At 35.1% G+C, this 24,053-nt stretch overlaps 1 protein-coding gene and 1 long non-coding RNA gene across 13 annotated transcripts in view; both read right to left on the reverse strand.

Moving 5' to 3' along the window:
* LOC121730503 (very low-density lipoprotein receptor) overlaps positions 1–24,053 on the reverse strand; it is a 326,868-nt gene that overhangs the window by 51,136 nt on the left and 251,679 nt on the right. The window contains exon 1 of one of the 12 annotated variants that reach the window (XM_042119569.1): positions 10,731–10,845. The exons of 10 other annotated variants lie outside the window; for them this stretch is intronic. The gene's annotated coding sequence lies outside the window, so the exon portion shown is untranslated. Of the gene's footprint in view, positions 1–10,730; positions 10,846–24,053 lie in introns of those variants that run through there. One more of the 12 variants, XM_042119570.1, reaches the window with a different exon arrangement.
* Positions 982–22,520, reverse strand: LOC121730508. The gene is made up of 3 exons (XR_006036116.1): positions 22,507–22,520; positions 15,850–15,854; positions 982–1,124 (listed from the first exon to the last, which is right to left on the reverse strand). It is a non-coding gene; the product is annotated as an uncharacterized LOC121730508 (long non-coding RNA).

Below are 24,053 nucleotides of genomic sequence, written 5' to 3' on the forward strand. Positions count from 1 at the left end.
GGGCCGGCTCGACCGGAGAAATACCACGTTCTCACAGAAAACCGGCATGAAACAGAGCTTGCGCTGTGTTTCGCCGAGTTGCTTTCCATCAGGTGACCCGTTTGCTCGTTTGCCCACTTATTTCATAAAAAAGGGTGTGTATGAGACCCTTGTATAGAGTACATAGTGAAAGCAGCAGCACTTTAAGAGTAACATTTTTTTTTATTTGTATGGAGAAATTCGAGTAATATTTCTCTACTGTCCTCCTTTTTTCACAGTCGAGTAGTTAAGCGAAAGATTAAAAAGACCGTACTCAAGTATGAGTGTGGCAGCAGCTTGTAATGTAATATTTTTTTATCTATCTTATATTATTATCTCTCTATCTATCTTGTATGTAATATTTTTTTATCTATGGAAGCTTCACACTACGTCAGTCTGGCCCCGCGGTAAGTACCAGAAGGACTTGTGTTACGGGTACCAGACAACAGAAATATATTTAATACTTTTATACTATTAGATATGTTTAAGATTTTTATTATAATATGATACACATTTAATACACATCCACGACCCAGGAACTTTGAAAACTTTTTGTTCCCTCGGCGGGATTCGAACCCGCGACCCCCGGCTTGAGCATCCAACAGCCCACCAACTGAGCCACAAAGGTCGTCAAATAATAATACTACAAAGATGTTTTGTAAATGCCATTTTGTAATTCGTTACTTAAGACACTGTTACACACCCATGTCATGTCATCTAAGATGTTAAAGAGTATTTAATTAATCCTACAAGGATGTGTTGTAAATGTCATCTTGTAATTCTCTTGTACTTGAAAGACTATTTCACACTTTCGTTTTTGCCAATGTCATCTAAGTGTCATTTTGCGTGTGGCAAAATATTATTAACCAGCCCCTCTAGCATACGCCAACGAGAAAATTTTGTTTACACGTATTCTCGATGTTTGATGGCTTTTCTCTCCATATCTATTGACCCTAACATACATTTTTCTCGTGTAGATCTGTCGTCAAAATCTAGCGACATAATGTCAAAAAATGATTTTGACATTATGTCATTATCGACAATATAACTACACACGAGAGTGTGATATCTCGAGATTTTCTCGTTTGCGCATCTTAGGCCGGCTGCTTACACCATTTTTAGTGACATTGTCTATGTCGAATACGTTTTAAAAATAGAGTGACAGCCAAGTACAAATCATTAGCCTATTATACAGGACACAAAAAGTAAAAAATAAAATGTGTATTAATATATAGATATTATAGCAGCTTAGAGCTGCTATAATATCTATATATTAATACGCGAGCGAAAAACTTTGGATCCTTTTTGACGAAAAATGCGAAAGCGTAGGTGAACGAAATTTTGCATAGTTATAGTTTATATGGTGAAAGAGTGCATCGAGCTAATATTGTTTTGAAATTATGCTTTTATCATACGTTTTTTTAACAAATAAAACATTACACTCACTATAACACACACACCCTAGGAGATTTTGATTGATGAGCCTATACACACGAATTGTACCGTACTCTTTTATTTATTTATGGTTGAAGTCTGTTGTCAAATTAAAAATAGATTTAGTTTTTTTATTGAATTTTAAATACTGCACTAGACAATTATTACACGGCCAGTCTGTCATCATTAATTGACTTTACTAATCTGAGCCTGTCGCAAGAATTATGTCAAAAAAATTATAAAGTCTATTTTGATACTAGAATATCAATAGAAAAGCGTTGAAGTTTGAAACTTATAATTTAAGCCCAGTGTGAATCTTTTTATTCTTAAAGGGCGTAGAATTTTATCAAACACTCATGAAAGTCTTACAACAAATAAAAGCGTTAAAAATCTCTGAAACTAACACACCTTAGTCTTAAATTACCTTTTTTGATACAAAGGGCGTTACAAGGTTTACAGTGCTAATATAAACTCGATGTGAGATCAAAGAGAAACTGTACAAGTGTATTTGACGTACGATTTAGATGAAACGCAAAATTTCCTTTACACCATTAAAGCGTTTGAGAAATGGTTGATTTGTGCCGTCGTCATGTATGTAGAGTGAATGTCTTACAATAAATATGGATGTAGACTCTACATACAATATGTGACATTATTATTATAATTTACACTATTTATTATAATTTACAGCGATACACCTTGTTCTATACTTGGTTTTTATTATAATTAATGAAATTAATTAATTATTATAATAATAATATTGAGATTGTCAAAGACTAAAATTGATATTATCAATTAATGTATTTGACAATCTCTTGAGTTTATTTTGCCGCCATTTTATAAGTATTAAAAGTTTGAAATTAACATAGATGTAATTTTTACCTATATAAAATTTTCTTTCTAAATTCTATCTTATCAATCCTGACTTTTGAAATCTTTGATTTACTCTATCATAAAAAGTTAACTTATCAGATATCAAAAAGGCTTTCTAATTGAGTGGAATCGAGGGGCTCTATCTTGAATCGGCGATTCTCTGCCGTTCTGCCATCTGCCAAATAATTAATACCTTCTGTCAAATTCACACCAATCACAGCACGCCCCATTTGGGGTGAAACAAACGACCAAAGAGGTCCTTTTAATAGAATTATGATTAATGTGTATGATCGAAACGATTTATAAAAGAGTTTTTCTCTTATATAAATATATATTGAACTATTTGTGTAATGTTCAATGTGTATTTATTTTGCCGAAAAAAATTAAGAAAATAACAGATCTACAAGGGTTGAAGCGGTTGGATGACATCATTCATGGCGTGGATGCAAAACAGTAGACACTCAAAATGATGACATTTTACACCATTAGCAATAATTCCTGATTTAGTCAGATCATACATGCAAAATGATTATTGGATGACAATGTTGTTAAGAGGGCGTAAATGTGAAAAAGTTATTTTTTCAAGTGTCACTTTATAAGATAGTGCTGCTGGTAGGGTTATATTATATCACATAGTCAGACGACTGCTGACTTAATTTTTAAATAGATAGGTTCAACTACGCTTAATGAATGAAGTTAACTTGACAAACTATTTTCTTGCATTCTATTGTGTCTTTAAAGTACATTAACGATTTTTGTTGTCACATTTTCAAGAATACCATGTCATAGGTCGGATTGTGAGTTACAAATCGATAGTATTTACATACAATGACTGTATAAAATTTATGTACGTAATAATATACATTCTAATTAGTAATTACTTTGTTATATTAGTCACACGAGTATTAAAATTTCATTCAAATCGGTCATCCAGTCCACTAGTCTTCCTCTTCAAGTGTAACAAACATCTTTACATTCGCATATTTTTGAATTAGTAGGAGGATTAGTTACGAAAAACATATTGCAGAGTTTGTATCTTTTATTCTTTCTTTTAACTTATGGTTTCTATAAATATCATGAGCTGCCTAGGCGTCGGGTTGGCTAGCTATTTAATAAGACTTGAGATCGCCCAATGGTCGAAATTCGACCTCAAATAAAATTTTTTATTATAAGTTTCAAATTTCAACGCTTTTCTATTGATATTCTATTATCAAAATATTGGCTTTATTATTTTTAGATATAATTCCTGCGACAGGCTCAGATTAATAAAGTCAAATGATGACAGACTGGCCGTGTAATAATTATTGTCTAATGCAGTAAGTATTTAAGATTCAATAAAAAAAAACAATCTATTTTCAAATTGACAACAGACTTCAACCATAAATAAAAGTGTACAATTCGTGTGTATAGGTTTGTCAATCAAAATCTCCTGGTGTGTGTGTTGTAGGGTGTGTAATGTTTTGTTTGTTAAAAAAATGTATGATAAAAGCATATTTTCAAAAAATTATTAGTTCGATGCACTCCTTCACTGTGCAAAATTTTAATCACCTACATTTCCGCATTTTTCGTCAAAAGGGATCCAAAGTTTTTTGCTCGTTTAATAATTAACCGTATTAATATATAGATAGCTGCAAGGAACCATAATGTAATAGCCGTATTGTGCTATGTCTATTTATCAAGTATCGCTGATAGCTAGTAGTTCATGTAAGCCGAGCATAGATGTATTATATCAAGATTAATAGCGCACGGTATCAGTAACTTGCATTAGGACTTTACATATACAACATAGTCCAAACACTGTATCTCCATGATGGATCGACACTACCATCAATTCCAATGATATACTACTACTAATAATATCAATGCGAAAGTGTGTCTGTCCGTCTCCTCTACACGTTATTTGGAAATAGGAGCTTTAATGACCTTAAAATGTACAGTTGCTGAGAGTATATAAAAACTGGGGGCACAGATAGTATTGAATAAATTATATTCTTGCATAAAATATGTATGAAATCTAGGAAAATTAAGAGGAGTCCACACCGCCCTTTTTTCCATACAAACGTTGTCCCCTGTTTCCTCCCTGGATAATGCTAGTTGAGTTATAATTTTTTCCTGAATATCTACGGCTACTAATACAATGTCCCTATGTTTTCTTTTTTTTCATAACTTAATTATTAAATAAGATATGAACGTTGAAAAACCCAAAAAATGGCCAGATTTTCCGCTGTGTTCAAACATCCAGAAAACAGATTTGGCTAGATTTTACACAAATAATAAAACGTAGGAACACAGCTCAAGCCTTTCGTTAATCTTTAATGAAAAAAGTACTTAAATCGGTTAAGTTTTGGAGACGGAATCAAGGGACAACGAATCGTTGATTTTCTGCAGTTGTGTCTATCGCGTTCTGCGGTATAAGGCTTGAGGTAAGGGAGACAGCTATAGATATTACACGTACTTTTTTTTTCATTTCTCTAGCCCCTGGTGTATATCTTCACGCGTTCATAAAAATGAATGAGCATTTTATATGACTTAAAATATGTAAAAATATAATATTAGTGATACTAGATATTTTAATAAAGGAACGCCGAATTTTAGGTAAACATTTTTACATAATATTCAGTTTCTCTCAGACTCATAAAGAACTTAAATATTTGTGAATATACTTCATTTTTTACTTTATTAAAGCTTTCTAAAGTAAAACGCTATTGTACTGTGTTTTTGGCTTTTTCGTTATATTTATAAAATACTAGCTGTCCCGGTGAACTTCGTGTCGCTTTAAAACCTTCCCTGGACTACTGCGAATATTTTTAGACTAAAATCAGCCCAATCCGTTCAGCCGTTTTCGAGTTTTAGCGCGACTAACACATTTGAAAATCCATTTTTATATATAAGGAAATGCCTTAAATAAAAATTAAACTGGCCAAGTGCGTGTTAGGCTTTATAGCATAGTTATATTATGTGATTAAACTACGGAAAGTCCATACTTCTATGCTATACATGCAAAAGTGTATCTGCCTGCCTGTCTTTCTGTCTGTCTGTTTTTCTGCCTGTCTGTCTATTACCTCTTCCAGCCTCCAATCCCTGAACCGATTTTGCTGAAATTTGATAAGCAGATATCAGCATTTCACCCTGGCAAAATTCACGGTTCCCGCTCGATAAACGAATTTTAGCGCAACGGAGTTGCTTAATCGAAACCATATCGAGTTTGTATTAAGACCCAGTAGTTCCTAAAATAAGCAGGTCGATGTCTGTCAGTATGAATATCGACGTAAAGGACTTACGAGAAATATCGCTTGATAATAGGAAATAGGAGAAAAAACCTTTTGTTTTTAGTATTATACAAATCAAATAAGTATATCAAATAATTTAGGTTAGGTTACGACAAATGTACTATATTTTTTGTTTTTACTAGAAAGTGTGTAATTTAGCCATAAAATGATTTAATTATGAAAAACAGCGTTATAACAGTCATTTTTGAGATTTTCTTCTATCGAGCAGAATTTTTAAAATTGTGTACTGATATACCTTTGCGTTTAGGAAATTTTCTCAATTTTAAAATTGTACTTTTTTATACTTAAATAATGACATTTTCTTTACAAAAAACATTATTTAAAAAACTCATTTTACGTAGTTGCAACAACCACAGCGCCTTAATTTTGGATGAAACATCTGTTGGGCGCCAATATTAATGTTGCCAATAATTCTAATAATGATCTTTGCCGCTCTTTGTTCCTGGAACGGGAGTTTGAGTACTTCAGTTGGACACAATTGCCTTTATCAATCAAATGACACGTCTGTATCCATGAATCCTCGAAGGATTTTGCGAAATCTATACCAAGTCGGTCTTAACTTTGGTATTCAATTTAAAGTTTATATCTACCACAAAATTTTAGGGAGAGAACCTTTTATTGCAAGATTTGCGAACCACACCTACAAATTTTCTATTCAGTAGAATTATTATCATGTTAAAGCTGGACTGCCCTAAATTTTGGTTGTACCACAGAATAGATAACAGTAAGTACAAGTAGTTGTACACGAAATGAAAAAGCCTGAGTCCGGTTTTATTTAGAAGCCTGGGAAGCCTGGAATTACCATTATAGAAAGCTATTTTAGGTCTTATAAACGAATCTAAGAACATAGTACAATACCTATATCGCGTAGGGTAAAAGTATTGTACCCAAATAGAGCGTTGGGTACTTTACCCAAATAGAAGCTCTCGGGCACAGCTATTTGTTACATTCGTAACACATTACCCGTCACAGGAACCACAATATAACATACACAGTAGTTTAACACTGTCGAACATTGAAATAATTTTTACGCATGGCAAGATAAACTGTATGAATTTTTATTACTTGACGTTTGGACGTTAATTTTTTATTTATTTAATTTTTTATTTCTTTTAGCTAACTCGATAACAAACATAATATTTTATTCATTCACGCTCAGCATTCCATGAATATACTAAATGTACTTCGTATCATTTCCCTGCTAATATTCACCTTCCCTGGACTTTCACGAATATTTCAAGACTATAATTAGCCAAAATTTTGCGAGACTAACAAAATTCAAAATTATTTTTTAGACAGATAGAGCTCTCTAAAGTTATATTTCGTAATCATCATTTATGTGTGTGTGGATTCGATTTCAGCAATCAGAGGTTTAGTATGAAGATGGTATAATGAAGGATGGTAATACTTTTTTTTTTTATGAAATAAGGGGGCAAACGAGCAAACGGGTCACCAGATGGAAAGCAACTTCCGTCGCCCATGGACACTTGCAGCATCAGAAGAGCTGCAGGTGCGTTGCCGGCCTTTTAAGGGGTAATAGGGGAGGGTAGGGAAGTGAATAGAGGAGGGTACGGAAGGGAATAGGGGAGGGTACGGAAGGAAATAGGGAAGTTTTCTGTGAGGACGTGGTATTTCTCCGGTCGAGCCGGCCCATTCGTGCCGAAGCATGGCTCTCCTACGTCAGGCTTTACTTTTTGGAAACAACGTGGCATGGCCCTTTAAGAAAATTGGTGGGGTCATAAACGGCTATTTAATTATTTGGGTGTCCCGTTTTGTTTTAGTTAAAAATTCACGCCCCTTATTTGCTAAGATTTATACTCAAAATATATAAAACAATTTTGTGATCGTGGTCATATTATTGTATAGCATCAGTCATCACGTATCTCTCGTGTGGCACGCGTGTCATCTCCACTGCGGGGCTAAAATTTTCACATTTAGCAATTATCCCTTCTTCTTCTTTTTGATTATGGCTCCTTGGTGAGTTGCCAATGTCAGAGAAATTATTCCTCTCAATCAATTCAGCAAATGAATTGTCAAAACTGACAAATGTCAAACTGACAAATGTCAAATTAATACGAATTACTAGACATGAATTGCAAGCAGACTTGCATTTTGCAATTTAAAAAATTGTCTCCAAAGCGACCATTTTAGCCCCGCTGGTCTACTGTATACTATTTATACTGCGCAGGAACTCTAGCGATGCGGATCGAAAGCGCGTTTTTCTTGGCTTCGTAAGTAAACTAGGCGAACCTTACTTGACTTACCCTATATTATTGTAGGTTATCTTTCACTCGTATTTAACTTGACCTTTTTCATCAGTGTTTTGTTTAAGTTGTTATTGAGTTTTGATTGAGCTGTATTGAGCTGTCGTCCTTTGAATTAAAAAATCTTTGACAATAAATTTAAAACTTGAAGCCAAATTATGGAAAGAAAAGCGATATTAGGATATAGCGTATCTAAGCTGTGACACATAGGTGTATTTTTTAAGTCGCCTTTACATCCATAGCCACGAATTTGCTATCAAATCCTTATCAATGACATACTTAAACAGCCAGGATAGCTTACATACCTATTATCTATAATTTACAAAAAAAAATCTACAGCCGAAAATATAACCTTTTTAAGAAGGCCATTAAAAATAAATCCCAATCTCACATGGTCCCGGTATTACGCCTAAAGGGCTAAAACGATTTTGATGAAATTGGTCACAGAAAAATAATGGGAAAAGACATAAGTTACTTTTCGCGCTGAAATTCACGGTTTGTGACATTTTATTTTGGGCGGGAAACAACTGTAAATAAATATAACGAAAAATCCCTAAATATCAGTGAAACCTGTATAAAAGCAGTTTCCCCGGCGTAATTTCCAATTCGTTAGGCCGTCATTACTGTCGCCGTCATTATAATCCCGCAATCGGTTACTTTAGTAGGTCACCTGATGTGAAGTGCGGCCAGGCTCGCCGGTTCATTATAAAATTGTGAAATTTTGACTTGGCACATTTTATGCTAGCTGTGCCTCGTGGTGTTAAACGCGGTTTATTCGAGAAAGGGAAATCCCAGAAAGGGACATAGGATACTATTTGTCCCGGGAAAATGTACGGTTTCGGCGCAACACAAATATTTGCGCAGCGGAAGCGCGTTGTACCTACAGGATAACATACATAATATTATATAAATCCAGATAGACATAATATAATACTAGCTATTTGACCGAGCTTTGCTCGGTATTCGATAAAACACGAATAAAATGACATTTTTTAAAAATGATTCCTAGCTAGATCTATGTATCGCCCCCTAAACTATATGCTCATGAAAATCGTTGGTGTCGATTCCGAGATTCCAATTATATATACCTATACAAGAATTGCTCGTTTAATGATATAAAATACTCCACAGTTTTCTTTTTAATACGTACGCTAAAATTATTGTTAATATACTATGTAATATTGAGTACCTTATTTACATCAACAATCACTCTACACTATAACGACCGACTCTAAGGGTCCCCGCAGATATACAATTTCAAGTTGGCCGACCATCGTACAAACCACAGAAATAGATCAAGATAGAAGCGCCATGTCGCTACAATTTGTATGAACACAAGCGACATGGTGCTTCTATCTTGATCTATTTCTGTGGTTTGTACGATAGTCGGCCAACTTGAAATTGTATATCTGCGGGGACCCTAAATTGCCAGACAAAATCAATAAAGCTATAAAATAACGCTGCTTATAATGCTGTAGGCATCTGGCAAGCATCAAAATGAGTATTATAATAATGCACAACTATATTAATACTTAATATAACAAAATAATATCAGAATATAATATTATAAAACATAGAAAATATAATAAGATTTTGCTTTAATTTGTTCGCGAAGAAAGCGATCGCCTGCGTAGTTCTAGAAAAAAGTAGGATATCTTTTTGAAAATCCTAAACCGATTTCATTACAATCTGTTAAAATTAATAGTGAATATTTTTATAAATATTTAAAGCTAAACTATTATTTTTAAGTGTTAAGAAAATTTTGCGAAATGTAATGTGTTTTTTCTTATTACATTGTGTCTCTTACATAGCAAATTTTACTGTTAAGTGGCCTTACTTAGTAAGTATTAAAATTTAATTAACATTAGCCTATAGCAATGGACCAATGGTGCTCGTTGAATTATTTTATTGTCATTGATGACCAGCTAACCACGTTCATAGAATATTAATAGTATCATGATGATGCATTCAATATGTAGAGAATATGTTATTTTGAAATTAACAATTAAAATAATTAATTATTATAGTCCAAACTACATTTATTTTAACAATATGCCTACATTAGCACCGCTCAATTGTATTAATATTATTTAAGATTCGATTTTATAGAAATAAATAATTATACAAGCTTAAACCAATTGTTGACTTTAAAAAATTTTTAATCAATTTTATTTTTCCGATTAAAAATAATAGAAAATACTATTTCTATTATCTTTTAGTCGTAACGCATGCTTCATTTTTAATAGGTTTCTATAATTTATTATTATCAATTAGAGTTTGTTAGATTATTAATTTTGTTTATTCGTCCTTCTTGCTATTAAGTAATAACATTTGACGAAAATATGCTTTAACGGGGTTTACGAAAAATTAAAAAACTTTTCAATGGAGGCATTTTGAAAACATGATAATTGAAAAGAAAAGAAACAAAATTATTTATTCTTTAGGTTACAAACCTAAAGAATAAATAATTTTGTTTCTTTTTTTTTGGGTAAGCCGAATTTGCTACTACAAAAATACTGATATTTTTGCTTCAAAATAAAATAATACTCAGCACAAAAATATCAAGACGACTCATTAGCATTTTGTTGGTAAACAACCGAAATTTTAGCGTGAATTGTTTAGAAATAACAATTGAATGTAATAGAGCTTCTCCGTCGAGAAGCACTGTACTTCAAATAATATCCTTAAATTTCACAGCTCCGAAGCATTCATAATTATTCAAATCTCATTCGATATTGTTAAACTTGCGGATATTATACGAAACCATTTTCGCAAAACCTCTTTATATAACAACGAAAAACAATACAACTATTCATTTAAATCCAACTTTTTTGGCCGATTTAATACTTACGATTATACAAAACACACAATCAAAAAATCCTAATATTTTTCACAAACACAACTCCACATACACTTCAACGCGTAACGCTCGACGGCGGGGGAGCGTGTAGTCGCGTCGATGTCTCGGACGCGAATGCGGGGGCGAGCCTCCACCGACACCCGGCTATCCCCCCTCCCCCCTCCATCCCCGTGATAACCTGCTACTTCGGAAGTCACTAAACTCCGCAATGAATGTCACCCAGGCACAACTAAGTCGCGAAGAAAATGTGATTTTTATTGAAAAGGGGTCGGTATCACGATCGATCGCTCAAAACGATATAAAGTGCGAATAACTCCAGGGTGACTGGTTTACGTTTCGCGGTGAGCACGTACAAACTTAAGATGGGGATTGATGAAATATGTAAATGCTTTTTCGGGAAAAACAACTGGTTTAGATGATTAAATTTTAAATATTGGAAAGAAAATCGTGTCATTATGCCCTTTCTTGCGCCATACAAGCCTGAAGATGGCATAGACAGATACAATAATATAGACTGACGCACTTTATTCCACATACGTGGATGAATTGTCATAGCTTATTAATAAAAAGACATACTTTATTAATCAAATCATCCAAAACTCTGCATCAAACATAAAATATAAAAGTGAAAAAACCCTATCAAGATAAAAACAACGTCAATCCATCAGTTACCCAGAGATATATTGTCGGGGATTCCCCTAACTAATGAAAACTCCTTTTGTATGACGTATAACAATCGTTGGGAATACGCAACGTTGGCCAGCGGCCAATGTAGGTGAGGTCGCGGGTCCAGTGAAAATATACTTCAAGAAATAATTCCATCCTAACATTTAGATATATGCGTATATTATACAGTTTAATGCATTTAAGAGTATATTATATGTATAGATATAGGTGTAACAAAATTAAGTGATAACACTTTTGGGCATGTGTCCCTTATATTATAGAGTTCACTGTGAAAGTAGCAGCGCTGAAATTGCAATTTTTTGTGATGTGTATGGGCAAGCGTCATAGCGTCATGCATCACCCAATACAAAAGTAACAAAAAAAATTAGAATCGAAAGCTCTAGTGGAAAGATAAAATAATTTTGCAAGAAACCTCAAAAACATTAAGATAAATGTACATCCGAATGTTTAGTGGGTATCATTCCACTATTTACGCATTTTCATACTATTACGCATCCATATGGATCTTAAAATAACAATACAATCTTAAAATAATAATATTATTAACAATATTGTGTCCACGCATTTTCATATTTTGAGGAACATAATCTACTGCCAAATCTTTTTAACGCCGTCACAATAAAAACTCTAAGGGCCTGTGCACATTTCCACGTCACGACGTCGTCAACGTGGAACGGTACGGTAACGTGGCACGGTACGTCGACGTGACGTGCAAATTTAAGTTAACGTAACGTAAAGTGTACATCACGATATAGCAACATTATACGTCGCCATCAGCCATGGCCCATGCCTTGTGAAATTGCTACATTCTTCACAACAGAACTAGATGTGGACCGCACAATACGTATTCTGCTTTTGCTATAATTGTTAAAAAAGGAGAAAGAGAACATAAAAGACGTACATTTTTACGTTACGTTGACGTAAATTATTTACACGTCACGTCAACGTCGACGACGTCGTGACGTGGAGATGTGGACAGGCCCTAAGGTGTAATAAACGAAAGCTCTGAAAACTTTTTGAACTGTGCTTTCACGGAAACTTAAAAAGTCAAGAACCTCATTTTAAGCAACATAAACGTATCTATACAGTTTAAGAGCAAACTCTATTTAAGCTCTACGGATGACTGGGCTTTAAACTTCCAGTAAAAGCACAGTTTTTCCTACAAAAATTTCCATTGACTTTCCAACGTTTCCAAACACGACGGGACAGATAAAAATATGATGGACAATTTTAGCTTTCAGAACATTTTGACTTGTGAGTTGTGACAGGTTGCTCTACCTTGTTATCTGAAGCTGTAAAAGAGAATTTTTATTAACCGACTTAAAAAAGGAGGTCATCAATTCTACCCGTATCCCTACTGATATCCCTACTAATAATATTATAAATGCGAAAGTGTGTATATCTGTCTGTCTGTTAACTGTTCACGTCCAAACCGATTTTGCTGGGTATGGAGATACTAATGGACTGGATCGACCAATAACTGGGCTGAATTAAACTTTTTAATCGGGACTTAACGCGACTTATTTAAGTAGTAATGCTACTACGAGTACATACTTTTTCTCGACGTTTCGGCCGTGTTGCAACGGCCGTGGTCACGAGGGGACTGCAGGAGCGCGACGTCTTCGTTTGCACCGGGCGGTCGGTTCTACGACTACCCTCGAATTGTCCAATATTTGTGTTCCAATACACTGAAAGTCAGTAGGTTCACTGCGACACACAACACTAACTGTATCCGGGTTTACACTTATAGACAGAGGTGACACACGCGGTTTGCACTTATTGATCACTGGATTCCAGGCGGGCGACAATTTAAATCCGTCCTCACGATTGAAATTTTTGTACTTTTTAATTTCAATTGCTTCACGTATTACTCTCGTGTGGTAATGACGATCCGTAGAGAGGATTTTAGGGTCATGTAGCTCCATCCAGTGATTAGTCCCCATATCAAGCAGATGTTCTGCTACCGCGGATTTATTTGTCTGGCGATTTTTCACTGCGGCTATGTGCTCTTTCACTCTTTCGCCAATAGTCCGTTTCGTTTGGCCAATGTACGAACTACCACAGCTACAATCTATTTTATAAACCCCAGGAGTTTGGAAAGGTAAGGAATCCTTTGGTGACCGAAGTACTTGTGATATTTTACGTAACGGAGTATACACAGTCTTAATGGAGTATTTCCTCAGCTCTGTTCCAATTTTGTCCGTTACGCCTTTGATGTATGGTAAAAATGCTGCTTGACGGTTCACCTCTGGATACCTCGTTTTCTCCTTCTGTCTTCTCAATCCCCTCGACACCTTATACCCGTTACGTCTAAGTACCTCCTGAACATGTGTTAGCTCCTTGGGTAAATGTTCAGGGTCACAAAGGTTATGAGCTCTGTTTGTTAATGATGATATAACAGATTGAAGATGCCGAGGATGATGATGAGAAGATGCGTGTAGATATCTGTCAGTGTGTGTAGGTTTTCTGTACACAGTGTGGGATAATGTACCATCCTCCTTCACTTTGATCTCCACATCCAAAAATGCGAGGCATCTGTTTTTCTCCATCTCGTAGGTGAACTTTATTTTTGGATGGATTGAGTTAAGGTAATTAACATACTGTTCTATTTCCTGTTGACCTCCATTAATAATGCAAAAAACATCATCAACGTACCTCTTCCAAAGCTTCACAGCAGCATTTTTACCATACATCAAAGGCGTAACGGACAAAATTGGAACAGAGCTGAGGAAATACTCCATTAAGACTGTGTATACTCCGTTACGTAAAATATCACAAGTACTTCGGTCACCAAAGGATTCCTTACCTTACCAAACTCCTGGGGTTTATAAAATAGATTGTAGCTGTGGTAGTTCGTACATTGGCCAAACGTAACGGACTATTGGCGAAAGAGTGAAAGAGCACATAGCCGCAGTGAAAAATCGCCAGACAAATAAATCCGCGGTAGCAGAACATCTGCTTGATATGGGGACTAATCACTGGATGGATGGATGGAGCTACACGACCCTAAAATCCTCTCTACGGATCGTCATTACCACACGAGAGTAATACGTGAAGCAATTGAAATTAAAAAGTACAAAAATTTCAATCGTGAGGACGGATTTAAATTGTCGCCCGCCTGGAATCCAGTGATCAATAAGTGCAAACCGCGTGTGTCACCTCTGTCTATAAGTGTAAACCCGGATACAGTTAGTGTTGTGTGTCGCAATGAACCTACTGACTTTCAGTGTATTGGAACACAAATATTGGACAATTCGAGGGTAGTCGTAGAACCGACCGCCCGGTGCAAACGAAGACGTCGCGCTCCTGCAGTCCCCTCGTGACCACGGCCGTTGCAACACGGCCGAAACGTCGAGAAAAAGTATGTACTCGTAGTAGCATTACTACTTAAATAAGTCGCGTTAAGTCCCGATTAAAAAGTTTAATTATAATGCAACGCGAAAGTTTAAAATGTTAACTGGGCTGAATTAATGTTTTGTAATTAAATTGAATACATGTGCTGTTTTGACTATATAACAATTTAATTATTATTCTTATGTTATGATTTCTTGTCAGTCGAAAAATTGCTAAGGGTCTAAGCGCGTGTCACGGAATAAATTTTAAAGGATAGACGGTGCTTTTATAAATTGGGATCTAGCATGATTAAAGTGAAAAAATTAAACAGAATTATATTTAAACTTATTGTGCTAAATGAAAGTTTCTAAAATGACAAACCCAGCTATATAAGACGTTAGCGATCACGAAGGAATCGGGCACTCAAAACAAACTATTCTTTGTGCTTTCATAGAGCTTTAAATATGACTCATTTCATCAAAATCGGCTCAGTAATTAAAGCGTAATAAAAGTCGAATCTGTTTGTCTGTTACAAACAGATTCGACTTTTAGTACACTTTAATATACTTTTCTAAGTATCAAAATATATTTAACTAAATACGATTAAAAAAACCAACAATACCAGAAAATCGTAAAGAATATGGTACTACGTTGTAAGATGAATGTAAATGTTTTAAGCTCAGTGGAGTGTTGCATCAGGCAATTCACTTTTTGTAAGTGCAGGTTCGACTAAATATAGGTTGTTAACTCCAAGTGGTCTTATACGATTCCCAGACTACATTGCATCAGACTCTGTCATTAAGGGCTTGAAGGGATTTTCCTTGACTTCTGGAATTAATAAGCGAAGGTCAATAAATGAGCATGCGAATCACCTGATAGATCATTCGACGACCTCTGTGGCTCAGTGGTGAGCGCGTTGGTAGCTCAAGCCGGGGGTCGCGGGTTCGAATCCCGCCGACGAAACAAAAAGTTTTCAATGTTCCCGGGTCTGGATGTGTATTAAATATGTGTATGATATAATAAAAATCTTAAATATATGTATAGTATAAAAGTATTAAAATATATTTCCGTTGTCTGGTACCTGTAACACAAGTCCTTTGGGTACTTAGCACGGGGCCAGACTGACGTGGTGTGAAGCGTCCATAGATATTATTATTATTATTATTATTATCATTTTTGCTGCTTATTGTTCATGAATACAAGCAGTTCTAGTTCTCACAAGTAAGTTATTTGGCGAAAAAGAAAGATATTAGAATCAAAATAATGATGCTTAATAAGAGGATTCCACACCGCCGTTTTTCCATACAAACGCTGTCCCCTGTTTCCTCCCTGGATAATGCCGGTAGAGTTATGATTTTTTTCCTGAATATCTATGGCCACTATTAGCATGTCCCTATGTTTTCTTTTTTTTCATAATTTGATTATTAAAAAAGATAAGAAGGTCCAAAAACCCAAAAAAATGGCCAGTTTTTATCTCTGTGTTCAAACACCCAGAAAACAAAACTGGCTAGAATACACAAAAAAAATAAAACATAGGAACACAGCTCAAGCCTTGCTTTAATTCTTAATGAAAAAATTACTTAAATCGGTTAAGTTTTGGAGAAGGAATCAGCGGACAACGAATCGAAGATTTTCTGTTCTTTTATTAGAACTTTTGTCGTGTTGTCTCTATCGCGCTCTGCGGTGGGAGACTTGAGATTGGTGAGACAGCAATACATTTTCAAATACCTATTTTCAATTTCTCTCGCCCCTGGTGTATCCTCATAATGAACAATCCTGGCATCGGCGAAATTTTATCGAATAATTAGATGACGCCCGCAACTCCGTTGCGCCAAATTTCGTTTATCGCGCGCGAACCGTACATTTTTCCGGGATAAAAAGTATCCTATGTCCTTTCCCGGGTCTCAAAGTATCTCCGTACCTTTCAACAAAATCGGTTCAACGGTTTGCCGTTTGGGCTTGAAGAGGTAACAGACAGACACACTTTCGCATTAATAATATTAGTATGGATATTAGTGAATGTTATAACATTAAATGATATCCATTAGGCCGAAATGTAATATTACATCGAAGCGAAAGATTAAATTTCGAAGAATTAATTATTACAGCGAGAGCTATTAATTAATCACTCCCAATAAAATTACATGCGATCTCTTTATTGCGAACATTGCTTCTTCATTAAGAATTGTATGTTAATATTATTATTTGACTACTAGATGACAGTTGACACCCGCAATCCCGTTGCGCCAAAATTCGTTTATTGCGCGGTAACCGTACATGTTTCCGGGATAAAAGGTCCCATGTCCTTCCCCCAGATTCAAAGTATCTGCATACCAAATTTCAGCAAAATCGGTATATTATAGCGGTATGAGTGTGAAGAGGTTACAGATTGACAGACACACTTTCGCTTTATAATGTTAGTATGGATATAACTGCAATGTTTTCGTACTAGATCATAAAGTTAATATACCTAGCGGAATAGAGAAACAAAGGCCTGAGCAAGCGAGATGTCACTATCAGTAACACTGCGTGGTAAAAAGAGACGTGTGATACATGACAGCAGAACTCTTTTTTTGACGTCCAGTCGGCACGTTGACAATCAATGTTCAATCATGCTTGTGTAAGTGTATACGTACACATATTTTTACACGCAGATGTAAACCAATTTCGGTTTCGTTCCGCTAGGCATATTATGTATAGATGTAGCACCGGCACAGACAGTAATCAAACAGTTTTGTTCAACGTTTGACAATATTTCTGACTTTATTCTGATAACATGACGTGTGCAACATTTCTGATTATTTACTGTTTGTGCTATACGTCCTCTGTTCCGACCATAAAGTTAATATACCTAGCGGAATAGAGCAACAATCTCGAGCTGTCAAACGAAACCGAAATTGGTTTTTAAATGAAATTTTTTTAAAAATTTTAATTAAAAATATGTGTAGGTACGTATACACTTACACAAGCATGATTGAACATAAATTCTATGAGATTAAATTGCCAACGTGCGGCACGTGCCGACTGGACGTCAAAAAAGAGTGCTGCTGTCATGTATCACACATCTCTTTTTACCACGCAGTGTTACTGATAGTGACATCTCTCTTGCTCAGGCCTTTGTTTCTCTATTCCGCTAGGTATATTAACTTTATGATTCCGACCATTACGTGATATTTCCTATTGACGTAGTTAATGTAACTTTATCAAGCATGAGTATCTAGACACGTCATAGCTTATCCTAAGTTTTGGAGATCTAAGGCAAACTTTTGTTCTATTTTGTTGCAGACCCTACTTAGAGATGAATGAAAAAATACATGAAGGATGAGATAGGCGAAAAGGGATCGCATTCATTTGTAAACCTGAATGAAACATATTCAAATTACCTTGGAGAAGATACTAATACATACTTCAGAAACGCTATGTTTAGGCTAGCTATATAGTCTAAATGGCGAATCGTGGCACAAAACTTCAAACGTCAAAATTTGTACGAAATGTTGTGTCTTGTTATTTTGATCGTAGCTGTTTTAAAGCTTTTTAAGTAGGTATTATATAACAAAGTATGGACGTAAGAATTCATATTTAAATGCTTTATTGCTGCAATAAGTAGGTACCTAGTACGGATACCTATTATTAAACGTATTAGGATTAGTATTATAGTAGAGGATGCTATTTTTGTGGTCACTCGAGCGTCATGGAGACCTAGTAGGTTTTGTTCATTAGGTCAAGCTGATAAAAAAATAATAAGAGCGTTTTTTATTTTAGTGGTGGGTTCAGAAACTGCAGCCATTTTAAAGTTTTGAAAAAGAAAATATATTTAGAAAATTGCTTATTTATGTCAGTAATAAATATATTTTAGACAACAAGGACTAAATCACTTATTTTAGTGTAAAATAAAATATCTGCGAAGCTTAGGTAGGAAAATATGAAGCTTTATTTTTTTATATTTTAAAATTTCCCTACAGGCTTACTTAACCTTTGAATCGTCAGTGCTTTCTTCGATGTCTGGCCGTCTGTCCGTCTGTCTCCAGGCTGTAACTCAAGAACCGCTATAGTTAAACTTCTGAAATTTTCACAGATTGTGTATTTCTGTTGCCGCTATAACAGCAAATACTAAAACCGCAATAAAATTCATTTTTAAGGGGGGGCTCCTATACAATAAACGTGATTTTTTTAGGTTTTTTTCGCTCGTATTCAATAATGGTAACAGCTAGGTACTTGAAATTGTCACAAAATTCCTAATTGTATTTATACTTTAATAATCTGTATACATAAAACTCAAAGGTGACTGACTGACATGGTGATCTATCAACGCACAGCCCAAACCACTGGACCGATCGGGCTGAAATTTAGCATGCAGGTAGATGATATGACGCAGGCATCCGCTAACAAAGGATTTTAATCAATTCTACCTCTAAGGGGTTAAAATAGGGGAAGAAAGCTGCGGGCAAAAGCTCGTTAATAATAAAATTAAAATTAAGTAAATATTTAAGGGGGGCTCCCATACAAGAAACACAATTTTTTGCCTACTTTCGCTTTATACCGGTACGGAACCCTTGGTGCGCGAGTCCGACTCGCACTTCGCCGATTTTTTATTTAAAACATAAGTATAAGAAAGTATGGCTCAATTCTTTTGATTGACACCTCTTCTAACACCATAACAATATTGATTGTATAAGGTCAATGTCCTAGCACGTGTATCAAACTTCAGCAAATAAATCATACTAGTCAGGTCAATAACCTGCAAATAGTTACAAAGAAAAACAACAGAGCTACGTGAAATAAAATAGGAAGAAAACTTGAGCTGTTTTTCTAGATTTTATTGTAACAAACAAAGTAAATAAGTACTTTAGGTTTGACTGTGTCTTTTGTAAAGATAATACCGTGAAATTAGCGGTGCCAAAAGTGGTAGGTTGCAAGGTTATCGTCAAATATGGCGTCCATTATGGACTTTAACTAGGGATTTGACAGTTCATTTGACATTTTGTTATAGTTAAAGTTATAGTTAAAGTAAGTTGGTGCAACCCACCCTGTTTTAAAATTTTGTATGGGAAAGTTATTTACCTATGTCCTTGGCATAATATTTCTCATATAAACATAGAAGTCAAAAGTTACTCTTTTAGCGCTACTACTTTCACAGTGAACTCTATTTATGGGACACAGATACACCCCAACGTATTATCACTTTGTTTTGTGTATTATTTGGAAATTTTTAGGGTTCTAATATTAAAATTGGAGGGCATAATTGCCGAGTGAAATTTGAGTCTACTTAGTCTAGAGTCTAGACGCTAGAGACTTGATATTTTCTGTTTTAAAAGTATTTAAAAGGTTTTGTCTCATGCAATTTTAAAAATTTGATTTTGCTAATACAGGTACTCTTTTATTTAGTTACCTTTTTTATTTTAGGTGTAGGTACTAAAGAAAAAAGTATAGTTAAAACAGCTAGTAATTAGCTAATAATTATATAGAATTAAGATACGAGAATTTCCGATTCCAATTATATATATATACAAGAATTGCTCGTTTAAAGATATAAGATAAGATATTATATAGCTTAACTCTAAATAATTATAAACGGCCCAAGGCGAACGATCACACGAGCATGATTTCAGATAGATTGAAGAAGTTACTAGTACTACATTACTACTGCACTTCGCAAAGGTGTAACAGTTGTCTCTGTATTGAACTACTTTGATATAAAGGACCGGCTGATATAGTCTACTGAGAAACTAAGTAAAAGACAAAAAGAACAACAATACCTAGAATGGAGAGACGAGGCGTCAGCGATTATTGTTCTTATATACTTACTAACTGTCCTGGCAAACGTTTCTTTGCCAATATAAAGTATTTCACCCAAGTGACTAAATAAGTATGTCACCATGGCAACGTCCATCTCTATCCCGTCGCACAAACAATGGTCGCCGTCAGTCTCGAGTTGTAATTATTTACTATTATTTATTCAACAAATGCACTTATCAATATAAAAAGTACCCAGTAGCCGATTCTCAGACCCACTGAGTATGCATATAAAATTTGGTTGAAATCAGTAAAGCCGTTTCGGAGGAGTACGCGGCCTAACATTGTGATACGAGAATTTTATATATAAGAGATAGTCAAAATAATTTAAGGTGGCACTAGCAAATCTGTTAACTAAAGAAAAAAAAATTACTCTTAAATAAACACAGACTGTTATAGATTCATCGCAAAACCTCTTGGTAACTGTAAGTATGATAATCTCCAACTATTCATGAGTTCGAAGTGGTTATACTTCATTCTCAGTTCACATCGAGTATGCAAAATACGATATCGCACTTAGACTAGAAACATCTGTCACTTCATTATCAATCGCGGTTTGTATAGAAAACGATGAAATATGACAAGACGTTTCGCACGTGTCAAAACAGGGGTCAATGACCACTACGGACAGAATTCGACAATTTGAAAAAAGTAAACTAGAATGGAATAAAATACAACCCAGTAGAAATAATTCTTCACAAATTTAGATTTTTCTCTAGCGACAAAGACCTGCTTTCCCAACGAAAATGGGAAGCAATTCCCTATTACTCTTCACGAGATACTTTCTACGGCGGACCGGTTCGTAATTGAAGGCGCGACATTGCATCAGGTATAATTACTGCAGCTACCGGCTACTTTTCTCGTTCCTAGGAACTTTGCATTTTCTTTCATCACCATAATAGGCAAAGAATCTGGAAGACAGGATAAGTAGAGCATCAGAACTTTTCTTAAGTTTTGAAGCCCCTAACTAGTGCAGATGGATAGTTAGGGGCGTGAATGAAAATACTCAAAGAATACTGGTAGTTTTTTTTGTACTTAATTGTGTATTTTCTCGGTATTCAGGAATCGGTACATATCGTGATGAATGACATGGATGACAATTTTAATTAGATGACGCCCGTCACTCCGTTGCGCTAAAACTCGCTTATCGCGCGGGAACCGGGCCAAAGTATCCTATGTCCATTCCCGAGATTCAAAGTATCGCCAGACTATTAAGTCTGGCGATACTTTGAATCTCGGGAAAAAATTCGTCATGCCTATTAAGGCATGACGAATTTTTTTTCTTGTTGGTAAGTGAAGGACCATTCAAAAATAGGAATATCGGTGAAAAAATGACTTTGATAGCTTAAAAACTCTCCAAGATATCCATACAAAATGTTAACTGTGACCTCACGCTTAGGTAGTTTGTTCGATAGCTATGTTAAATATTGCGTTTATGACAGTGGTTTCATAAGATTTTTTTATATAAATTGCATAACTTATCGAATGGTATACAAAAATTAAGGCATTTTATAAAAAAATCGACTTGACTATCCAACTTTGAAGGCTCATAACAAAAAAAAATACATAAGTTATGAAGCTGAAATTTTGGAAATACTTATATTTTATAGCTATGTTTTTATTTTATTAAAAAAATCAGCTAATCTTTGACCTTGTCGTCATCCCTATTGCAAAATCGGTTCCGTGGTTTGGGAGTGAAAAAGGAAACACGAAGACCTTTCGCATTTATAATATTAGAATATCTAGACCACACTTTTCCATTAGAATACAACTAAGGACCAAGTATTACAATAACTATTTTACGAATGAACTGACACAAATTACGCGTAGCATATTATAAGTACAGAGGGATTTAACATTATGTTGTGATTATAATATTCCAGCAGTCATCGAAGATAAAGCCGTCAGAGCATAAGCCAAAATGAAAACGGTTAAGCCGAATATGTTTACGTACGTAAGCTTAAACCTGACAGCAAAAGTGTTTTAACGAGGATTTTTACATAATCTCAAAATTAACATAATGTGCGAAACGTGCGTTTTATTTTATGGAAGTTTCGGCACTTCGCTAATGCAAATGTTATCAAAATTTGAATCTTAGTTATTAAGATTCAAATCTTGATTGTGTGTAGCATAACGACTTGCAGATTCTGTGAGGAGGAGGATGAACCACCTATTCACCTTCTCCTCGACTACCCTGCTCTACTACAGAGCAGGAACAGGCACCTTAATCGCCACGAATACTCATCCACAGAGGAAATTCGTGGCACCAACCCCAACCATATAGTTCAATTTATGAGCAGTATTGGGATGGGGATGATACTCTAGTGCAAAGGAGTCACAATAGATCCTCATGGGTCGCAGACGTCAGGGCTACAGAGACCTGCCTTCTTTAAAAAAAATCTTGATTGTATTTTCTAAAATAGTATCAGGGTCTAATCTCATGACTAGAATACTATGTCTAATGTCAAATTTAATACTTTTTAAATATGTGTAATTCTTGTATTTATTCATGCCGGCGATCTCAGAAACTTTCTTGTCAAGTGGCGTTCGAGCGAAGGGTTATTTGAGCAAATAACATGGGATTTTGTATAAGAAATCGCGATATGTCTCTTACAGCAGCACTAAAAGACGAATATTAATTACGGATTACCTAACAGTAATTATATGAAGAGTTTGACAGATAATTGTTATGTCAAATTCTTCATTTTTAAGGAATTAATTAATATTTTTTTCTGAGTGCGGCGGATAGGGACTTATGTCATCTACAGCACATTTTTGATTTCCAAATTATTGAAATCGTCTTGACTAAACAATTAGGTTTCTTCATAAAGTGGTGAAAAATATCACCATAAGGACTCCCAAACAAAACACCGGATTCGCATCGCATCGTAATGTCATTTTTATGAACTAGCTGTTGCTCGCGACTTCGTCCGCGTGGACTTCAGTTTATAGCGCGCGGTGTCAACAAAATTGATGTCAAATTTAGAAGCTTTTAAAACCCTAGAACCTATTAGGCCTTAAATCAAAATACCCAAAAACAGCTGTGCAGTGTGCACATAATATTTCATTATTTTAAATTAAACTTTATTTATGCCTAAAACTTGAGATGGTACCACCTCTTATAGAAACACATAAGAGCAAGCGATAGCGCGATGTAGACGACTCTTAGCGCCATCTGTTATGAATTTATTTAACTAACTTAATTTGAACAAATTAATGCATTTTCACCGCCTTACAACCCCTTTTTCCAGTTAAAAAGTAGTCTATTTCCTTTCTCAAGCTTTAGACTATCTGTGTAAAAAAATTCATTACAATCGGTTCAGTAGTTTTGGCGTGAAAGCGAGACAGACAGAGATACTTTCGCATTTATAATATTATAGTATAGATTATGTCGCTGATATTAATAAATAAATATGCCATGCGATGCCAATTCGCAGTTCTGTGTCCGCCCGTAGCCGCAGCTCGCAGTCCCACTCCCACTCCCACCCCACGCGCTAAGAC

Source organism: Aricia agestis, chromosome 9 (genome assembly GCF_905147365.1).
Source record: "Aricia agestis chromosome 9, ilAriAges1.1, whole genome shotgun sequence".
Lineage (NCBI taxonomy): Eukaryota > Metazoa > Arthropoda > Insecta > Lepidoptera > Lycaenidae > Aricia > Aricia agestis.